This window comes from Alosa pseudoharengus, unplaced genomic scaffold, assembly GCF_046254945.1.
Source record: "Alosa pseudoharengus isolate Yale_2024_CS ecotype anadromous, Long Island Sound unplaced genomic scaffold, YU_APseudo_1.1 YU_APseudo_1.1_scf_16, whole genome shotgun sequence".
NCBI classification, from domain to species: Eukaryota; Metazoa; Chordata; class Actinopteri; order Clupeiformes; family Clupeidae; genus Alosa; species Alosa pseudoharengus.
The window spans coordinates 17,721,340-17,726,513 of NW_027468630.1; the positions used below are offsets into that span (position 1 = coordinate 17,721,340).

A 5,174-nucleotide genomic window follows, 5' to 3' on the forward strand; every position below is an offset into this window, starting at 1 on the left:
TTGAAGGAATAGAGGCCTCCGCACTTGCCAATGTTTTCTTCCATCTTCAGATGATCTTGTTTGATCGTCTTTATGGTAAATAATTGAGGGGGAACGCTGTGAGTAAGCAAACGTGTGATGAGATCAGAGAAGAAGCTAACTCTTAGGCTTGTGTTGGATACACTCTGATCTATTGTACCGTTGGGGCCAAGAAGCCACGCACACACACACACACACACACACACACACAGAGATACATGGGTGTTAAGGCTGTGAGTGGCGAACGCGCTCATGTCGAGGGTGAGGAGGCACTAAATCACTAAGACTAAGTCACTCTGAGATAGACATATGAGCATGACCATCGCAAAATAAATATGATCAAACTGAAGAGCAGCACATCTGGGAAAACTCAGAGGCAGAAGCTAAATCACTTCCCCCCAGATGGAAGAAAGATATCCTCCATGTAATGGCTCCCCAAGTAGATAAATTGTGGCACCACATGTCCCCATTAATGCGTTTGAGCACTGCGCTCTTCTGGGCTCCACACTGTGATTGCAGATGATGTGGCTTTGAGCACGATGAGCAGATGACATGATCTGGCCAGCGGAGTGTGCCCAATGCTGCTGCTGCTGCTGCTGCTGCTCATGGAGGCTGGCACTGAGAATGGGGCGCCGGCACACACGGGGGAGGGAGTGGTCAGAGCAGGGTGGCACAGAGAAATGGATGGATGGATGGATGGGTAGAAGGGTAGATGGATTAATAGTTGATGGGTGGATGGATGGACTAAAAGGTGAATGGGTGAATGGGTGGATGGATGGATGGGTGAATGGATGGATGGAAAGATTGATGGCTGGATGTGTTGATGAATGGATAGATGATTGGATGAATGGGTGGATGGCTGGGTGGATGGATGGATGAATGGATGGGTAGATGGATAAATGGATGGATTGATGACTGGATGTGTTGATGGATAGATGGATGGATGGATTGATGGCTGGATGTGTTGATGGATAGATAGATGGATGGATGGATTGATGGCTGGATGTGTTGATGGATGGATGAGGCGGCAGCAGCTGGACACTAACGCTGCTGCCACTTTGTCTGCCACACAGATGGCCTTTATGGAGACTCCCGAGCTCAATCAATGAGTGAGGCGCCAAGGCTCCGGCACATGCTAATGAGGGCCCGCTCCCACAAAGGCAAAACACAGACTCGTGTGTGTGTCTGTATCACACACACACACACACACACACACACACACACACACACACACACATACATGCATACATGCAGGCCTGTGCTGCTGAACTGGGGGAGCCACTGAAGCACATCTTCAATTTGAGTCTACGCCTTGGACAAGTTCCAACACTGTGGAAGACATCATGTCTCACCCCTGTCCCTAAGAAGCCACACCCTAGTGAGCTTAATGACTACAGACCTGTCGCTCTTACATCACATGTGATGAAGACAATGGAGCAACTGGTCTTAGGTATGCTCAGACCCCAGGTAAGCCATGCACTAGACCCGTTACAGTTTGCATACCAGGAGAAAGTGGGCGTGGACGATGCCATCACTTATCTTCTACACAGGACACATTCTCACCTAGACAAGGGGAAAAGTATGTGAGAATCATGTTCTTTGATATCTCAAGTGCTTTTAACACTATCCAACCCCTCAGACTGGGAGACAAGCTCTTGCAGATGGGTGTGGATGCTCACCTGGTAACCTGGATTACAGATTACCTGACCGAGCGACCACAGTTCGTCAGACTGAAGAACTGTCTCTCTGACACTGTGATCAGCAGCACCGGAGCGCCACAGGGAACTGTGCTCTCTCCAGTCCTGTTCACCCTGTACACATCTGACTTCTGCTACAACACCGAGTCATGCCACATGCAGAAGTTTTCTGATGATACTGCAATTGTGGGGTGTATCAGGAACGGGCAGGAGGAGGAGTACAGGAGCCTGGTGGAGGACTTTGTGCAATGGTGCAAACTCAATCATCTTCAACTCAACACTTCAAAGACCAAGGAGATGGTGGTGGATTTCCGCAGGTCTAAGCCCACTCTGCTACCAGTCCCCATTGGTGGGGTCAATGTGGAGGTGGTAAGCACCTACAAATATCTGGGTCTCCACCTGGACAATAAACTGGACTGGTCAGCCAACACTGACGCACTCTATATGAAAGGGCAGAGCAGGCTGTACTTCCTGAGGAGGCTGCGGTCCTTCAATGTGTGCAGCAAGCTCCTCAGGATGTTCTACCAGTCTGTTGTTGCCAGCGTCCTCTTCTATGCAGTGGTATGCTGGAGAGGAAGCACAAAGAAGAAGGATGTGGGGCGAATTGACAGGCTGGTAAGGAAAGCTGGCTCTGTAGTGGGAGCTGAACTGGAGTGCATCACTTCAATATCTGACAAAAGGACCCTGAACAAACTGATCAACATCTTGGACAATGAGTGTCACCCACTCCACAGCAATATTGTTAAGCAGAAGAGCCTGATCAGCTGGAGCCTTCGCTCACTGCCTTGCACAACAGACAGACTGAGGAAGTAATTTGTCCCCAGGGCCATTGAACTGTGCAATGCTTCACTTAAGGGAAGAGGAGAGATAGACTTCTCTGCATAGTCTGTCTGCCTCTTCACCCCCTCCATGTTTGGATACTGTCTGTCCACTAGACACTTTTTACCACTGTCTTTCTGCCTCACTGTTTGCGTGCTATATTAGCACATATGCATAACCCCTCCCTCCATGCCACAGCTGAACTGTGGCCACACTTATACATTTTCTTAAAGGCACAATCCGTCAGGATTTCGTTTTATTTAATTCACACTCCACACGCCAATCCAGTTGGGGGCAGCATGTAGGAAAACAATGATTTGCTAGTGGTAGAAACGACGAAACGCGCTCTCCTCCTCCCTCCCCCGTCTCCGTTTTCGCTACTGTCTATTCCTTTGCGTCTATCAGAGAATGTCTCTGTGTCGCCGCCTAGAAAAAACCCCTCCTAAATCAGGAAAATGTCTTCTTCAAGCGGCTCACCCTTACCCGATCACTACATATAACAGTTTTTATTAACGTTTTGCTTTTCACACTGGTATTGTTGGTAATGAGACATTTGAGAAATAAATACAAATTTGCTAGCGGCATTTGGCAAGCGAGTCTTAGCAAATGCTAGGCCTAGCCTGCGTGTAGTAGCGATTGTATGTATGGATAAAACTGAAAATAGTAATAAGGTATTTTTTTCGGGTGGAGACTGACGACGATTACATCCCCCCTGCATCGAGTCAGACAAGAGTGGGCAAACGTAAGGGCCAGGCAAAGAAGAAAAGGCCTGGGGGTCTAGTGTCAGTCCCAGAGAACAGTACAGGGACGGCTCGAGCTGTCAGAGCAGCCAGAGAGCGCGCTGACCAGCAGAGGCGTTTGGAGAACAGTCACCGTGAGAGTCTGGCAGCAACACAGGTGTTCTTGCTACGTAGCCAGTAACTAAAATGCTCCATGTAGTCAGTGGTTACAGACAATCGTTCTGTTTACTATTAGAGGTCATTATTTTTACCATTTATTACACGGCTCTTTATAATGCTGTAGAATGCTCCATTCACTCCGATGGGACTTCCCAACGTCCTACGGTCTGATAATTTTTAATACCGGACCGTTGCTAAGTATAACCAGAGAATGTCAAGGAAAGTGAAATTCGGCAGGCCACAGCCAGCGCTGCATCACTGTCGGGAGATATGCCACGATAATGACCGCCTTACAGAACGTTATTCCTTACACAATCATCCTCTACAACCAACAATAAAACTTCCCATTCTAAGAGCACAGTGGCTACATTTCATGTAACATAAAGAATACCTGAATTATGACTAAAATGGTATGTTCATCTTTTCCTTTGCACCTTTAGGCTATGAGTTCATATTTAAAACTATGGGCACGAATGTCAAGAGCCAAAGCTACCACTTGAAATTACATATTAGTTTAAACAACTCTTTAACAACAAATAGATTCTAAGAAGTCAGGAACAGCAGAGATAAGCATGATGTTAGTATACCAATCTTGATCAAAAAACACTTTCAGGCACAACCAATGTTTCACCAATCCTGATTCTTGGTATTTATTATAAAACTACAAGACAGGAATAAACTTTACATCTACCAAGTGCAACAACATGAATAGAAATGTAACTTTTGGACTATATGAGGCAGGAGGGAAGCAGCTGGGCACATGGATAGTCCTTAGTAGTCTTCAACAGCAAGAAGTTGGGCTAACGAGTCAGGCTTCATGTTGATGAGCCACAGGAAATGAAGAGGTGATCTGCAGCAGGAAATTCAACCTGTTGACACACCAATGTGAATGAAAGAACATGAACAAATCAGAGCAGGACAGGACCTCTTAATCTGGGGGTTGGGACCCCATTGTGATTGTGAAAACTGCTGGAATTAGTTCTTAAACATAAAGCTACTGTGTCACTAGTCAGTGTTTCTACTGTTTTTAAAGCCTACTTACAAAGATAACTAGATTCCTCTAAATATTACAAACAGCTTATGAAACAGCAACACTGGCATCTGTCTGGGGAGCAGGGTTTGCTTGACCAACTTTTTAGGAACCTCTGCAGCAGGAAACAAATTACTACCTGGGCATTAGCTAAGCATTTTGCCACATTACTGAAATTAGATGATATTACATTTTCCTACCTGTTGGGCAACAGCAATGTAATCGTTACACCTTCATAGGGGAAGACTGGACTGGAATTCTGATCCTGTGAAAACAGATACAAACACACACATGGGCATATTGTGACATGTTTGAAGAGCTTCAAAGGAAAATGGTGATGCTATTTTGCAACAGGCCCGACACAATCTAAGCAACTTATAACGTTACCGGAGATAGAGGATAGTATTCTAACGTAGCTGAAAGTTATCCTAATCGTGTGAGCTAGCATTAGTTGTAATTTTAGTATCTTATGCTGCCAACCTCATTCGTTAGCGAGACCACAAGCCAGTGAACATTCACCAATATCAAAATGTATTTATTGCATATTGGAACATTACACTCTATGTATTGTGTAGGACACAAAACTTGGTCACGTACAAATAATAGTATTTGGCAAACTGCTTAGCATATGCAGCAAGGACGCTATCGCTAGGTTGGTAACGTTAGCAATGGCGGTCGAACGAAGTCAATTTACCGCGATCTACAGCTGAC

At 45.8% G+C, this 5,174-nt stretch overlaps 1 long non-coding RNA gene across 1 annotated transcript in view; it reads right to left on the minus strand.

The window, feature by feature from the left end:
• Nucleotides 1–4,219: 4,219 nt before the first annotated feature.
• The window catches only part of LOC143126227 (uncharacterized), a 1,502-nt gene continuing 547 nt past the window's right edge, over nt 4,220–5,174 (minus strand). Inside the window, exons 2-3 of the long non-coding RNA XR_012987421.1 lie at nt 4,664–4,728; nt 4,220–4,302 (exon numbers count right to left, since the gene is read on the minus strand). This is a non-coding gene — a long non-coding RNA (uncharacterized LOC143126227). The remainder of the gene's footprint in view (nt 4,303–4,663; nt 4,729–5,174) is intronic.